At 35.2% G+C, this 16,968-nt stretch overlaps 1 long non-coding RNA gene and 1 other non-coding gene across 2 annotated transcripts in view; both read right to left on the bottom strand.

Annotated features, from left to right (window-relative positions):
* The window catches only part of LOC147827191 (uncharacterized), a 52,878-nt gene that overhangs the window by 12,197 nt on the left and 23,713 nt on the right, over positions 1–16,968 (bottom strand). The gene's annotated exons all lie outside the window — the stretch shown is intronic.
* On the bottom strand, positions 6,681–6,785 carry LOC147827192 (U6 spliceosomal RNA). Its single transcript, XR_015452837.1, has one exon. It is a non-coding gene; the product is annotated as a U6 spliceosomal RNA (small nuclear RNA).

A 16,968-nucleotide genomic window follows, 5' to 3' on the forward strand; every position in this document is an offset into this window, starting at 1 on the left:
TCTACCATTACAACATCATACAGAATACTTTTGCTACCTCCCAAAACTCCCCCATGCTCCACCTATTCAACCTCCCCCACAACCTGACAACTTCCCTGGCAACCTGACAACTTACTTGTCTTTTTACACTTGCTATAGTTTTGCTTCTCTAGAATGTCATGTAATTGGAATCATACAGTAGCTATTCCTTTCAGACTGGCTCCTTTCACTTAGCAACACGCAGCTGAGATTACAAGTGTGTGCCATTGTATCTGGCTTGTACATATATTTTTTTTTTTTCTTTTCTTTTCTTTTCTTTTTTTTTTTTTTTTTAACAGGGGATCGAACTTGGGACCTTGCATTTACAAGGCAGACAGTGGAACTACTGAGCTAAATCCCTGATCCCTGTACTTATATTTTTGACAAGCTCCTTTCACTCAATAGAATGAATTTCAGATTTATCCATGTTGCTCCTTATGCTCATAGGTTTTTCTATTTATTTCTGAGTAGTATTTTTATTAATATTTACAATCTGCTTATCTATTCACTTATTGATGGATAATTAAGTTACTTCCAGTTTGGGACTATTATGAATACAGCTGCTATGAACATTCTCCCACAAATCTTTATATGAACATATGTTTAAATACTTAGTAGAATTGCTGGATCATAGAGAATGTATATATTTATCTTTATAAGAACATTCAAACACTTTTCCAAAGTAATTGTATCAAAAATAAATAAATAAATAACAAAGTAATTGTATCATTTACATTCTCACTGTTGCCATGTATATGAGTTGACATTACCATACATCCACCCCCAACTCTTGATGTTGTTAGTCATTGTTGGTCATCTTATGGTAGTTTTAGATTGCACTTCCCTAATGACTAAACAATGTTGAATGTCTTTGTGTGTGCATGTGTGTGTACTTTGTGGCCATTCATATATTTTCATTTGTGATGAGTCTGTGAAAATTTTTTGCTTGTTTATTATTGGACTGTCTGTCTTTTTGTTATTGAATTGTAAGAATTACTTCTATATTTTGGATAAAAGTTCTTTATCAGATTTAAGGCAGCCAAATACTTTTAGCAGGCTGTGGTTTTTTAAAATAAATTATTTATTTTCTAATGAAATTATATATATTTATGGTGTAAAACATGGTGTTTTGAAATAAGTACATATTGTGAGAGGGCTATATCAATCTAATTAACGTATGCATCACCTTACATATTTACCTTTTGTTCATTGTAAGAACACTTAAAAATGTATATTCCTAGAAATATTCCAATATATAATACACTTACTGATTTTTTTTGTACTGGGGATTGAACTCAGGACCTTGTGTTTTCAAGGTAGGCACAGTACCACTAAGCTAAATCCCCAGCTCAATACTTATTAATTATAATCACCATCTTTTTCTTGGGCTCATTTCCCCTGTTTCAGTGAAATTTCATATCTATTGACCAACATCTTCTCAACTTCACCCCTACTCCAGCCCCTAGTAACTGCCATTTTATTATCTGCTTCTATGAGTTCTTTTTTAGATTCCACATATAAATGAGATTATGTGACATTTATCTTATTGTAGCTGGCTTATTTCGCTTAACATACATCCTTCAGGTTAACCTATGTTGTCACAAACAACATTTCCTTCCTCAAGGCTGAATAGTACTGCGTTGTATATATGTACCACATTGTCTTTTTTCATCTGTTGATGGACTCCTGGGTTGATTCTATATCTTGGCTATTTAACAGTGTTACAGTGAATATGGGAATACAGATATTTCCAACATACTTCATTTTGGATATAAACTCAATAGTGGCATTGCTGGATCATACAGTAGTTCTATTTTTAACTTTTTGAGGAACTTTCAACTGTTTTCCATGGCTTTACTAATTTACATTCTCATCAACAATGTGCAAGGGTTCTCTTTCTCCCCATCTTTGCTAATAGTTGTTATTTTTTGTCTTTTTGATAATACCACTTCTAGCAGTGTGAGGTGGTATCTTATGGTAATTTTGGTTTGCATTTCCCTTATGATAAGTAATATCAATCATTTTTCCATTTATATTTGGGAAATTTATATGTTTTCTTTTGAGAAATGTCTATTTAGATCCTTTGTCCATTTGTTAGTTGACTTTTGTTTTTTTACTATAAAGTTCCTTATGTATTTTGGATAGTAACCTCTTATGAGATGTATGGTGTGCAAATATTTTCTTCCATTCCATAAGTGTATCTTCGCCCTGTTGATTGTTTCCTTTACTGAGCAGAAGATTTTTATTGTGATGCAATCCCATTTGTTTATTTTTACTCTTGTCGTCTGTACTTTTTGGGTGATACCCAATAAAATAATTAGCCAGTTGCAGTGTTTCCCTTATGTTTTCTTGTACTACTTTTATAGATTCATGACTTACATTTAAGCCTTTCTTGAAATTTTTTTTTGCTTAAATTCTTTTATTGGTACATTTTAGGTATACAGTATGTTTACATTTATCATTGGGTGCTTCTACTTGTACATAATGTATCTTGGTTCTTATTTTTTCCCCATTACCTGTGCACCCTTCGCCCCCTCCACCCTTCCCTATTTATAAAGACTTAATTTCCATTTTTTTCTTTTCTCATAATTTTTCCTTTCCCTCCTTTCCTTTCCCCTTCCCCTTCCACTTCCCCTACCTCTTTGGACCTTGGATGAAGAAGATGTGGTTTTTATAAAATGGAGTACTACTCAGCTATAAAGAACAAGAAACTAGAGAAATTTATAGCTAAATGGTTGCATACTGAGGCCATACTCTTAAGTGAAATAAATAGGACACATATGTGTAAATACTGAATAGTTTCTCTAGTGTGAGAAACTGAATGTGTTAATAAGGATTGAAATGAATAATTGATAATTTGAAATAGGAAGAAAAGGGCCTTTCTTGAATTTTGAGTTTGTTTTTGTGTATGGAGTGAGATAGAGGTCCAATTTCATTTTTCTGCATGTAGATATCCAGTTTTCCTAATACTACTTCTTAAGAGACTGTCTTTTCCACATTGTGTATTCTTTGCATCTTCATAAAAAGAAAATCCATTAACCAGAAATACATGAATTTATCCATGGACTCTTTTTTCTGTTCCAGTCCAGTACCATACTGTTTTGACCATTATAGCTTTGTGGTATACTTTGAAATCAAGTAATGCTATGTTTCCAGTTTTGTGAGGAGTCCTGTTTGTTTTCTGCTTTTTCACTCAAGATTGCTTTAACTATTTGGTGTCTTTTGGTTCCATGTAAATTTTAGGATTGCTGTTTTCATTTCTATAAAAATATGCCATTTGTCACCAGGCATGGTGGTGCATGCCAGTAATCTCAGTACTTGGGAGATTGAGACAAGAGGATTGCTGAGAGCATGAGGCCAGCATGAGCATGAGCTCAAGGCGAGCCTAAACTACATAGCAAGAACTTGTCTGAAAAAAAAATCAACCCTCCTTCAAGATGCCATTGAAATTTTGATACATATGTAATGAATCTGTAAATCATTTTGCTAGTATGGAAATTTTAGAAATATTAATTCATCTAATGCATGAACATGGAATTATTTTCCATTTTATTTGTGTCTTCACTTTCTTTAACCAATGTTTTACATTTTCAGTGTATAAATGTTTTATCTTTCTGGTTATACTTATTCCTAAATATTTTATTTTATTTACCTTTTAGCTACTATAAATAAGATTATTTTCTTGATTTCTTTTTTTCAGATAGTTTGTGGTTGGCATATACAAACTCTATTGATTTTTGTATGTTGATTTTTATGTCCTACAACTTTACTGCATTCATTTATTAGTTCTAACATGGCTTTGGGGAGTCTTTAGAATTTTCTTTAAGACCAGTTGTCAGCAAACAAGGACAACTTAACTTCTTCCTCTTCCATTTGGATGCTTTTTTTTTCCTGTTCCTCTTGTTTAATCGCTTTGTCTAGGACTTCCAGTGTTATGTTGAATAGGCATTCTTGTCTTCTTGATATTAGAGGAAAAGATTCAGACTTTTCACTGTTGAATATGGTGTTAGTTGTAGGCTTGTCATATATGGCCTTTATTGTATTGGAAGTACATTCCTTCTAAACCTAATTTGTTGGTGAATTTTGTCAAATACTTTTCTGATGATGACCACATGGCTTTTGCTCTTCAGTCTGTTAATGTGATGATTTGCATATGTTAAATCATCCTTGAACACTAGGGATAAATTCTACTTGATGGTGGTGAATGATTCTATTAATTGCTATTGAATTTAGTTTGCTAGCATCTGTTGAATGTTTTTACATTTAGTTTTTGTAATTTTCCTTTCTTACAGTACCCTTTTCTGGTTTTGTATCAGGTAATGCCAGCCTCATGTGTTTGGAAGTATTCTTGCTACTTCAAGTTTCTGGATGAATTTGGGAAAGACTCATACTAGTTTTTTAAATGTTTGGTAGAAAACAGCAGTGAAGCCCTGGGCTTTTCTTTAGTAGGAGGGTTTTATTACTAATTCCACCTTCTTACTCATTATTGGTCTGTTCAGATTTTTTTCGTGTTTCTGTCTTGGAAGGATATACGTTTTTAGGAATTTGCTCATTTATTTCTAGGTTATTTATTGGCATAAAATTATTTATAGGATTCTCATTCTGTTGTATTTCTATGATATCATTGTAATGTCTTTTTTGTTTATTTGAGTCATCTCTGTTTTCTTAGTCTAGCTAAATGTTTATTGATTTTATTTATTTTTTCAAAAGCCAACTCTTTCATTGATTTTTTCTACTGTTTTCTGATCTCTTATTTCTGCTCTTCTCTTTATCATTTCATTTCTTCTGCTAACTTTAGTCTTAGTTTTTCCTTCACTTTCTAGTTTTTTGACGTATAAACACAAGGTTATTTGAGATTTTTTTTTTCTGGATTTGCTTTTGCTATAAACTTCTCCATTAGTTTTAGTATGTTGTGTTTTCATTTTTATTTGTCTTGGTACAGATTTAATTTCTTCTCTAGCCCATTGATTGATCAGGATTTTGATGTTTATCTATATATTGGTGAATTTTCCAAAATGCCTCCTACTATTGATTTCTAGTTTCATACCATTGTAATCTGTATTTGCTGGTGCAGTTCAAATCCAATGTTTTCTTATTAATTTTCTGTCTGTATCATCTTTCCACATTGAAAGTAGATTAGGCCACTACTATTATTTGTTGCAGTTTATTTTCCATTCAGATCTATTAATATGGCTTTATATAATTAAAGCTTCAATATTGGGTGCATATATACTTATTGTTCTAACTTCTTGATGAATTGATCACCCATATCATTATATGTGACCATCTTTGTCTTGTTTTACAGTTTGTGGCTTAAGGTCTATCTTACCTAATAGAAAAATAGCTATACCCTCTCTCTTTTGATTGCCATTGGCATGGAATATCTTTCTGCATTGTTTAACTTTCAGTCTATCTGTGCCTTAAAAGACAAATTGAGTCTCTTGTAGGTAACTGCTTGAGTTGGGCTCCAGAAAGTCCCTCAGAGGTCCAACCACTAATGGTTTTGTTTTCATTTTGGCACTATTGAAAGGTGGTGGAAGCTTTAGGAGGTGGAGCCTAATGGAAAGACAGGTCATTGAGGGTGTGCCTGTGAAGGGGATATTGGGGCCCCAGCTCCATCTTGCCATTCCTCTTGCCACCATTTCTGGCCACCATTAGGTAAACATGTTTCCTCTACCTTGCATTTCCACCATAATATACTGCCTCACGACAGGCCCAAAAGCCACATGGCCAAGCAACCATAGACTAAAACTTCTGAAACTATGAACCAAGATGAACCTTTCCACTTAATAACTTGACTAAATCAGGTTTTTTGTCACAGGACAGAAAACTGATTAACACAGCACCATATAGTTGAGTCCTGTTTTTCTCTTTCTTTTTTTTAATCCAGTCACTTTATATCTTTTGGTTAGAGAAATTACTCCATTTATATTCAAGATAATTAATCATTGATTTGTAAGGACTTACTATTGTCATTTTGTTTTCTGTTTGTTTTGTAAATGTTACATCTTTCTTGTTGTCTTTTTTTGTTATTAGATGGTTTTCTATTCCATACTCTGAGTTCTTACTTTGAGTGTTTATCTACAGTGGATTTTGGATTTGTGATGATCATGAAGTTTACATAAAATATCTTTTAGTTTTAACAGCCATGTTGAGCTGATAACAACTTAACTTTGATCACAATAAAACTGCTTTTGTTCTCCTACACATTTTCTATTTTTGATGTCACTTCTTACACCTTGTTATATTGATTGTCCCTTAACAAACTATTGTAGTTATTATTTTTAATAGTTTACCTTTTAATTTTCATACTAAAGATATATGTGACTTGCAAATTACCATTATAGTTTTATTATATTCTTGATTTGACTAAATACTTACTTTTAATCATTGAGTTATAAAGTTTTACGTAGTTTTTATGTCATTAATTAACTTGTTTTATTTCATTTTGAAGAATTCCCTTTGGTATTTCTTGTAAGATAGGTTTATGGTGATGAACTTCCTCAGCTTTTGCTTATTTGGGACATTCTTTATCTCTCCTTCATTTCTTTTTTTTTCCTCTCCTTCATTTCTGAAGGGCAGCCTTGCTGGCTAGAGTTGTCTTTATTTGCAGTTTTCTTTTTTCTTCTTTCAATACTTTGAATACAACTCACTCTTGACTTTAAAATATGGACTATTTGATGAACTTGTATGTCATCCTTGAGCAGGGATCATGCTAATTTTCTCTATAATATCCAAATTTTACTACATGCTTTGCCAAAGCAAGCACCAGCATTTTTTGTACCTGCATTATCTGATGGCATATTATCTTACCTTTTGTTTATCTGAAAATGTCTTTATTTTCTCCTTATTTTTCTATGGTGCTTTCAGTCAATATTGAATTTTAGGCTTACAGGGTGCTCTCTTTCCTTTTAGTATTTTAATACTTTTATCTTCTGGCCTTAATTGTTTCTAACAAAAACTATCTGTGGCTGCTTTTCATATTATTTGTTCACTTGCATTTTTCAGGAGTTTAACTTTGCTGTTCCTATACATTGTTTTCTTTGTATTCATCTGGTTGGAAGTATGCTGAACTTTCTGGATCTGTGGGATTGTGGAGGTTGTTGTTATTTTGTTTTATTTTCTGGTAGAATCAAATTTTGACAATATATATTAATTCAAATACCCTTTTCTGACCTATTCTTTTGCTCCTCTTCTACTCAAGATCCAGTTTTTCATTTGCACAGCTCTGTCACTCAAATCATTAAGGCTCCTTTAATTGTTTTCAACATTTCCTTCCTTGTGCTCCCGTTGGGAGGATTTCTTTTGGTCTACCTTCCAGCTCACTGAACCTGTCTTCTTTCTCCAACCTAGAATGATATATTCTAATGAATTCTTTTTATATTTCAGTTTTTATTTTTTCAGTTCTTGAATTTCATTTTAATTCTTTTTACAGTATTAATATTCTTCTCAAAGTGCCCATCTCTACACATTAAATACATCTTTTTCTATATATTTATTATATTTATCATAATTATTTTAAAGTTCCTTGTCTTGGTTCATTCAGACTACTATAACAAAAATATCTTAAACCAGGCAGCTTATAGATAATAAAAATTTATTTCTTACCATTTTGGAGACAGAGAAGTCCAAGATCAAGTTGCGGCAGATACAGTATCTTGTGAAAGCCTGCTTCCTCTTACTTGAACAGTGCTTTCCTGCTGGATCCTCATGAACTAAGGGGGTTAGCTACCTCTCTGGGGTCTCCATTTGAGGTCTTTATCCTCTTGACCTAAGCACATCCCAGAAGCCTCACCTCCCAATCTTGGCACACTCCTGATCAGGTTTTAACATATGGATTTCAAGGTGATACAGATATTCAGATTACAGTAGTTCCTTTCAGTTAATTTCATTATCTGCTACATTTATTACTTTGCTTTTATCAATTGACTTGTCCCTTCCCTGAGTTACATTTTTTTCTGTCTTTTCATATGTCTAGCAATTTAAACAATTTTTCTTAGGCATTGAGAACTCTGCATTCTGTTTTCTTTCTCTGAACTGTACTGAGTTTTGTTCCAATAGATAAATTACCAATAGATCGTGGTCTTATAGGGCTGTAGGGGTTAGAGTAGGCCTATCTTGATTTTTCTTTTTCTCTTTTGGTGAATTCCTTCATCCTGGAATGTGTTATTGAATCTTAGGGTGTGGGCTTTCTAGAGTCTCTGTGCAAAGATTGAAGGCCTTCCTTTTCCTTTTCCTTCCTTTCTGTTGGTTTTCTTCAGACCTCCAGTTACTGCTTTTCCCATAAGCTTCTTGGAATTTCACCCCACACATTCAGGGTTTAGGTGTCAGCCAAGGATTTTAGTGGATTCGATATGCAGGTTTTGCAGCTATCATTTTGTAGCTCTTCCTTTCTGGGATTGCTCCCCTGATTTCCAGCTGCTCTGGAAAGTCTAACGCTATTACCTGACTCCCCAATACACCTGAACTTTCTCTCAAGGAACCCACCGTTCCGCATGGGCAGGACTACCCTCAGGTCAAAAGCTGGGGAAAGTTTATCTCATCCATTGTGATTCCCTTCCATCAAGGGTCAAATCTCCAGGTTATGCCTGATTTTGATGATTTTCCATTACCTTGAAGCCATGATGTTTTTCTACTTTGTCCAGAGTTTATAATTAGTATCAGTAGGAACATGAATATAATACAAGTGCCTCCGCCTTTACCATCAGGTGGAAATCTCCTGATTTCTCACATTTGAAAAGAAGATAATATCTACATAATGAAGTTCTTCCCTGTCTGTGTGAGAATTAAATATGACTATGTTTTAGTTCATTTGTGTTGGTATAACAAAATACCCAAGGCTGGGTAATTTATTTGGTAAAGAGCTTTACTTGGACTACAATTCTGCTGACTGGAACATCCAAACAGCATGGTGCCAGCATCTTGGTGAGGACGGCTTGACTGTGTTACAGTATAGTAGAGAAACAGAAATGGAACCTACTCTGTGGCAGATGAGACTAAGTATGTCAATGACCTCAGTTTATCATAACCTGTTCTCAAGGTATTAATCTAGTCCCATGAGAGCTAGACTCCTCTGAGACAGCATTAGCCCATTCATCAACCCTTTGAGGGCCTCCCCTGTTACAGGTTTGAAACATCACCACACTGGGAACCCCGCTTTCAATACATGGGCCCTGGGGAACACACTCAAACTACATCCAAACCAAGGGAGAATATTCACATAAGGTTCCTGGTACAGGTAGATGTTCAAGACATGTTGGTTTCCTTCCCTTCATGTTGAATTAGCCTCGGCCCTCTTATATTTTCCCTTCATTAGTCCTTGTTTTGCAATCTGGGTCCCACCTGCAGAAGTCTAACTTCTTTCCCATATCTTTATCCTGTGTCTGTAAGTCTCCTTTATTTTCAAGCTAAAAATCCTGCTTCTCCTGCTGTTTTTCAGCCTCTGGGTTTTCTATAGAAAATTCAAAGTCTCTTTAACCATCCTATTGTATTTCTTCAGGGAAGAATGTTTTAAACACAAGCTCCAATTTTGCCATTTCTGCCAACTTCTGAGTTTCAATATTCCCATCTGCAAAAGGGCATTATAATTCCTATTCAATCTGTATTCTGAAAATTCAGGTATGTCAAGCGTCAGCCAATGTTGGTGGAAAGGGACAAGAAAAGGTCTCTGCTTCTGAGGTTGTGCTGGCATTGAAGGACAGATTGGTACTTCCTTTTTTGGATCATCTTGCTGATGAGAAAAAGTGGGGAAAGGCTGTTATAAGTGGGGGGAAGACTGGTATAGTAGCTTCTTTGTGCAATTAGGGATTCAGGCTCATATCTTTCTCCTTCACAATCTGCAATGTGGCTTCCTTTTCAAGGTCACCTCATGGTGCAATTACCCTGCTAGTGAGGCTATGGCTAGTTTTCTCCTAAATTACCAAGGGCAATCACATATTCCCGCTGTAAGTTTCTCTTTTCTTCCAAAGATCACAGAGGCTATTATCATCAAAAAGAATCCATACTTTCCCTATTTCCCTACAACCCTGACCCTGTTCTTTGCCCAAAAATGCTGGTCTTTTGATGCTATGGAAGCATTTTCCTCTATAGTGAATATCTTTATAGGAAACACCAAGATCAAATAATATATTCCCTTAATTTTTCTCTTTGATCCCAAAACTTGTTTGGGAGGAAGGGGAGTAGTGACAATTTATTTTTCAAATGCGAGAAAGTACTAACAAAGGTCTACTTACAAAGTGCTTACTCTACGTGAGCTAAGTGATCATAAAGTTTTACTCCAAAGCAGAGTACGTTGGAGAGTGAAAAAGTACAGTGTCGATAATTGTGCTGACTATCTCAGGAAAATAAGAATGTATGTGACATTGTGCTGTTGTATGTGATAGAATCTGACTTCTTATAAAAATGGCTCATATTTTATGAAAACATGTTAGGCAGCCAAATCAGCAGATATTCAGATTTAATCCTTTTTCTCCATTACTATACAGAGACTTCTTTTCTTGGGAACTTTTGTCAGGTGACTCACTCCACTAGTCCTGGGGGTTCACTCAGGATTGCCTGAGTGAAAAGGACTAGTGTGGTCACTTTTGTCTCAAGCACTCAGCTATAAAGGCAAAGACAAGCTCAGATCACTTTCGTGTAAGTCAAAGACTCTCTGCCCCTCATTGAGCTGCGACCTGCCTAGCTAATATTTGTTTACTCACATAGCCCTGCAAAAGGTCACTGCCTTCCCCCAGAGGTGCTGGTTTGCATGTAATGGAGCTTCAAAGTGACCCTCCTCTCCTCTAGTTCAATTTAGCCCCAGCCTTGGCCCAAGCCTAAATTCCAAAGAGAGTATTCAAGAAACCTACTTGTTATACTGATCTTCCTTTATCTGAACAAATGCTTTTTCATGTCTTGCATCTTTCCACACAGCTTCTCTTACATGTAGAAGGACTTCCTTCTTCCTAACCCTTTCTATCTGGTAAGATTTTATTCATTTTTCAAGCCCCCGTTTGAATATCATGTGCTATGTGAAGCCTTTTCTGGTTCTCCACACCTTCACTGTTCTGCTTTACGTCTCAGAATCAATTAATATTTGTTCTGCTAATTTAATCTTCAAGAAAAAAAATGGCAATGGTTTAAACAAGGTACTATTTGCCTTTCACATAAAAATCAGAAGGTCAGTAGTCCAAGGCTGGTAGAGTGGCTTTTTTTGTGGCATTAGGGATTTGTGCTCTTCACAATGTTGCTCTCTATTCAAGGCCACCTCATAATTCTAGACAGCTGCTGGAGCTACAGTTGTCTGTTCATATGACAGCTGAAGAAGAAATAGAGAGAAGACAAAAAAAGGAGTTGTTCTAGCTAATCAGGTCCTTCTTGCGTTAATGCCATGAATTATATGGAAAGAGTTTTCCTTAAACCAACCTTGAATTCCCAGAATTAATCTACACTGGTCAAAGTGTACTATCATTTACTTATATTGCTTGATATCTCTTGTTATACTTTAAGATTTTTGTACCTGTAGTTCATGAGTGAGAAAAGACTAATTATTTTTTCCCCATTAACTTCGTTGGTACATCTTAGGTATAAAATACAGTTACATTCATCATCAGGATCTTGTACCATTACATGAGTATCTTGGTTCTTATTTTTTTTCCCCTTCCCTTGCCCTCCCTTCACCCCCTCCACCCTTCCCTATTTGCAAAGACCTTGTTTCCATTTTTCTCCTCCTCTCATACTTTTTCCTTTCCCTTTTTTCCCTTCCCCTACCCCTCCCAATTACCCTGCTCCCTTAGAACTTTGCTTCCTGTTACACAATGTCAGTTATACATTTTTCAAATTACAATATTAAGCTCTAGGAGACATTATCACAGATTTTACAGAATTTAAAAGGATATAGAAAGCATATTACAAAAATCTTTTTTGAAATAAATTTGACAACTTCTAAGAAATACCTGGGAAGACAAATTAATGAAACTAACTCTGGAGCAAATATAAAATTTGAATAGCACCTATTAAAGAAAGTACATTCCTAGCTTGAAAACCTACCTATATGACAACAGCAGGCTCATAAACATTTTAACTGATGAATTATATCAAGCAATTAAAGCAGAAAAAAGAAGGAACACTTCTCCCCTCATTTTAGGAACTCAACATTGTGCTAATCCTAAAACTGCATAAAGATAATAGAAGAAAAAAGTATGAACATAGATAGAAATTTGTTTAACAAAACAAACTATTAGAAGTCAGATCTGGCAGGATGTAGAAAGTGGTTTTGTTATAGGGATGGCAGTGTTGGTTCAGCATTGGAAGGAAGATCCACCCCCAAAAGTCATCCTTTTAACAGAGGAAAGGAAAAAGACATATGATCCTGTCAGTACTTGGAGAAAAAGTATTGGACCAAATTCTACAGCTGTTCATGGTAAAAGCTATCAGGAGACTAGAAGTAGAACAGAAGCTTCTCAACAGATTAAAGACATATACTCCATACTTCCAGCGAGAACACCTTATATGAATGGAGAAGATACAATGCTTTCTCCTTAAGGTGGGGAACAAGGGCAGATATGCTTACTCTTTATCTGTCCATTAAACTTTGAAACCTAGGCCCAACCAAAATAGTCTGGCAATAAAATGACACAACTAGGATAAGATTGGCATGGCAGAAGCAAAATCTTTATATGTAGATGAAATGATCATCTACAGAGGAAATACTAAGAACTCTCTAGGAGCCCCTAGAACTTATACTTGAATTTAGCAGGATTAGAAAACGCAAGGTATATATAAAAATTCAGATCTGTGTATACTTGCTATAAATGAAGAATTGGATATTGAAATTTAAAAGTTATGTAGGAGTACAAAGGACCTAGAAAAGTTAAAACAAAAACAAAAACAGTGTTGGAAGATGTTCAGTACCTAATTTTAAGACTTCTTCTAAAGCTACAGTAATCAAGGCAGTGTTGGTGTAAGGAAAGACATAGATCATTTGAATAAAACATAGAATCTAGAAATAGAACCACACATATATGGTCCACTGAATTTTGAAAGATTATTTCACATTAGCATTTTATAGAATATAAACTCAATTCAAGAGCCGAAGAGAAGACAGTGTTTTCGGCAAATGGCACTAGAACACCTGGTATCCATATATAAAAAATTAACCTCAACCCTTTTTTTCCATACATGAAAATAACTTGAAGGGATCTATGAACCTAAATAAGAAAGCCTAAAATTATGAAACTTTAAGAAGAAATTATAAGGGAAAATATTTATGAATTCAGGGTAGGCAAGAACTACCTAGGATACAAAAGACATGATGTATAAAAGAAAAAAATTGATAAATGAGATTCCATCAAAATTTAGGAATTTAAATGACATCATTAAAATGAAAAGTAGTCCTTAAAAAGACCATATTTACAATGCATATAACCTATGACCAGAATATATAAAGAACTCTTACAGCTCATTAATAGACAACCCAATTAAAATGTAGACATAAGAAGATGATAAATAGCCAGTATAGCACAAGGAATGGTGTGCAACTCTAGAATCAGAAAAATACTAATCAGTACAATAATAAGATTGAATTATACACTCATTAGGGAAATGAAGTTCAAAGTTTTAAAAGCCTTGTCATGACTTTTTCTTTTTGTTGGATTCTCCTCCTTTGCGTTTAATTTGTCAGGCCCAATGGATTCATTCTGCTGGGCTTCCTGGGGTTGTGATCCTCATTGTCTTTTCCTAGGGTATTGTCTAAAATTTTTTGGAGTGCCGGTTTGGTATTCATGAAGTTCCTGAGGTGCTCTTTATCATGAAAGTATCTTATTTCTCCATCAATTTTGAAAGATAGCTTTGCAAGGTACATCAATCTGGGTTGGAGGCTGTTTTCCTTTAGGGCTTGAAATACATCACTCCAAGCTCTTCTTGCCTTGAGGGTTTGCATTGAGAAGTCTGCTGTGATTCTGATGGGCTTTCCTTTGTATGTGATTTGTTTCTTTTCTCTCACTGCTTGTAAAATTTTGTTCTTCTGTTGGATTTCTGGAATCCTAACTATTATATGCCTATGTGTAGATTGTTTTTGATTAAGGCTAGATGGAATCCTATATGCCTCACTTATGTGTATGTCAAGTTCTTTTCCCCTGCTTGGGAAGTTTTCTGCCATCACTTCTGTGAACAGTTTTTTATGTCATCTGCACTCTCTCCTCTTTCTTTATTGACTCCAATCAGTCTTATGTTATTCTTCTTTGCATCATCTAGCAGCTTCTGGATTGATTTCTCGTGTTCCCTTACAATTTTAAAGCAATTTTTCTTTTCTTGGTCACTAATTACAATCTTATCTTCTATATGTGAAATTCTATCCTCACATTGGTTCATTCTTCTGCGTAGACTTTCGATGGAGTTTTTAATCTCTTGGAAATCTGTTTGTATCTGTTTTATGGATTCCATTTTTTTCCTATGTTGGGATTCCATCATGTTCCTCAGATCCTCTATTTTTTTTATCTGTATCTTCTCTAGATTTATTAATCATGTCTTGCAGCATGAGCAAAATCTTTGCTGTTATCTGAGTAATTATTTCTGATTTCATTTTTCCCAGATCCTCTTTTGTTGCCAGTTCAGAGAGTCCAGGTGGTTGAGTATCAGATTGTTTCATCTCGATTCCCTTTGGGGTTGCTGTAGGTGGTCTGGAACTGTGTTTTTGGGGCTTGTTTATGTGTTTTCTCATTTCCATGGTGGGGGGGTGCTTCTGGGGCCCACACAGCTCACCTTCTCTGCCCTAGGAGCTTGAGATGGTGGTGGGGGAGCTTTCTTCCAGGTGCTGGGACCGGCTCACCTTCTTTGCCCTAGGAGCCTGGGATGGCAGTGGGGAAACTTCCTTCTGAGTGCTGGGACTGGCTGAGCTTCTCTGCCCTAGGAGCCTGGGATGGAAGTGGGGAGCTTCCTGCCGGGTGCTGGGACCAGCTGAGCTTCTCTGCCCTAGGAGCCTGGGATGGAGGTGGGGAGCTTCCTGCCGGGTGCTGGGACCAGCTCACCTTCTCTGGCCTAGGAGCCTGGGATGGAGGTGGGGAGCTTCCTTCCAGGTGCTGGGACTAACTGAGCTTCTCTGCCCTAGGAGCCTGGGATGGAGGTGGGGAGCTTCTTTCCGGGTGCTGGGACCGGCTGAGATCCTCTGCCCTAGGAGCCTGGGATGGAGGTGGGGGAGCTTCCTTCTGGGTGCTGGGACCGGCTTCTCTGCCCTAGGAGCCTTCTCTTCCCTAGGAGCCTGGGATGGAGAAAAGATTAATTTTTTCTCATTATGCTTTTCAAGTTCTGGAGGCACAATTGTGTTTCATAAAATAGAGAGAAACCCCTCTCTCTCTTTTTTGATACTTAGGACTAGAATTATTTGTTCTCCTGAATGTTTGGTAGAATGTTTATGAGAAGACTTACCTATAAATTCAAGTTTTTCTAATGACTATATGACTGTTTGGATTTCCTATTTCTTCTTGACATGCTATATTTTCTAGGAATATATTTATTTCATCTAAACTTTCTTTAATATAGTCAAATTTTTGTCTGATTCCTCTATATTCAAATTTATCTGATTCCTCTGCTTACCACCTTGCTGCATTCCAGATGTCTTGAGTTCTGTCTTCCAGATCACCTATTCTCTCTTCACCTATCTCTAGTCATCTGCAATATCATGTATTGAGTCCTTTGACTAAATTATTACATTTTATTTTTATAATTCTCTTTGGTTCTTCAAATCTTATTGTTCTTTTTGAAAGTTTTTGAGCATTTAGTAATTTTATTAAGGTACTGGACATGTACGAGAATGGCACATTTTAAAGTGTAGATTTTGTTAAGTTTTGACCTATGTAATATTCATGAAACCATCATCACAAATAAAAAATGAATATGTCCATCAGCCCTAAAATTCTCTTGTGCCCCTGTATAACCCCTTCTTTTGAGCTTACTTGCTTACTAGATTAGCCACCACTAATCTAGTTACTGTCACAATAATTTTCATTTTTAGAATTTCATATAAATAAAATCAAATCATAGGTACTTTTGAGGGTGAGTTTAGATTTACTTATAATAATTATTGTGATGGTCATTTGTATTTTTCCCTCCCTTTGTTGTTGAATAGTATTTTACTCTATGGATATACAGTTTGTCTATTTATTCACTTGTTGGTACTGATTGGATTCTTTCCCATTTTTGGCTATTTCAAATAAAGATACTATGCATATTTATGTGTAATTCTTTGTGCAGACATATGTTTTCAATTCTCCTGAGTGGAATGGCTGGATTATATGATAGGTGAATCAGTAAACTTTTAAGAAACTACCAACTCTTTTCAAAATGTTTCTACCATTTCAGTCACATTAGTAACATATGAAGGTTGTAGTTCCACATCTCCACCAATACTTTGTATGGTTAGTCTTTTTAAGTTTAGATGCTTAAATAAATCTATAGAAGTTTCCAAATGTGGTTAAAATTTGCATTTTCCTTATAAAAGAACTAATTCTTAGTTTCATTGATTTCCGTTTTTTTTTCAATTTCATTGATTCCATCTCTGATTTTTGTTATTTCTTTTCTTCTATTTACTTTGAGTTTCATTTGCTTTTTTTTTCTAGTTTCTTAAAATGGAAGATGAAGGTATTGATTTGAGACTATTCTTTCAATATAGTAGTTTTATTTTATAAATTTCTCTCTAGAAATTTCTTTCTACTTTACTAGGATCTCACACTTTTGATTTGTTGCATTTTCATTTATATCCAGGTCAAACTGCTTTCTAATTTCCCTTTTGTGTCTTCTTTGAGCTATAGGTTGTTTACAAGCATATTCTTAACTTCCAAATATTTGGAGATTTTCCATGTATCTTTTTGTTATTGATATTCAATTCAATCTAATTGTGGTTCTGAATATACTTTTATGGTTGAATCCTGTCTCTAAACTGGGGATTGAACCCAGGGCCTTGCACATAGTAGGCAA

This window comes from Heterocephalus glaber, unplaced genomic scaffold, assembly GCF_053883595.1.
Source record: "Heterocephalus glaber isolate CG9 unplaced genomic scaffold, H.glaber_assembly_v1.0 deba00001452, whole genome shotgun sequence".
Classification (NCBI taxonomy): domain Eukaryota; kingdom Metazoa; phylum Chordata; class Mammalia; order Rodentia; family Bathyergidae; genus Heterocephalus; species Heterocephalus glaber.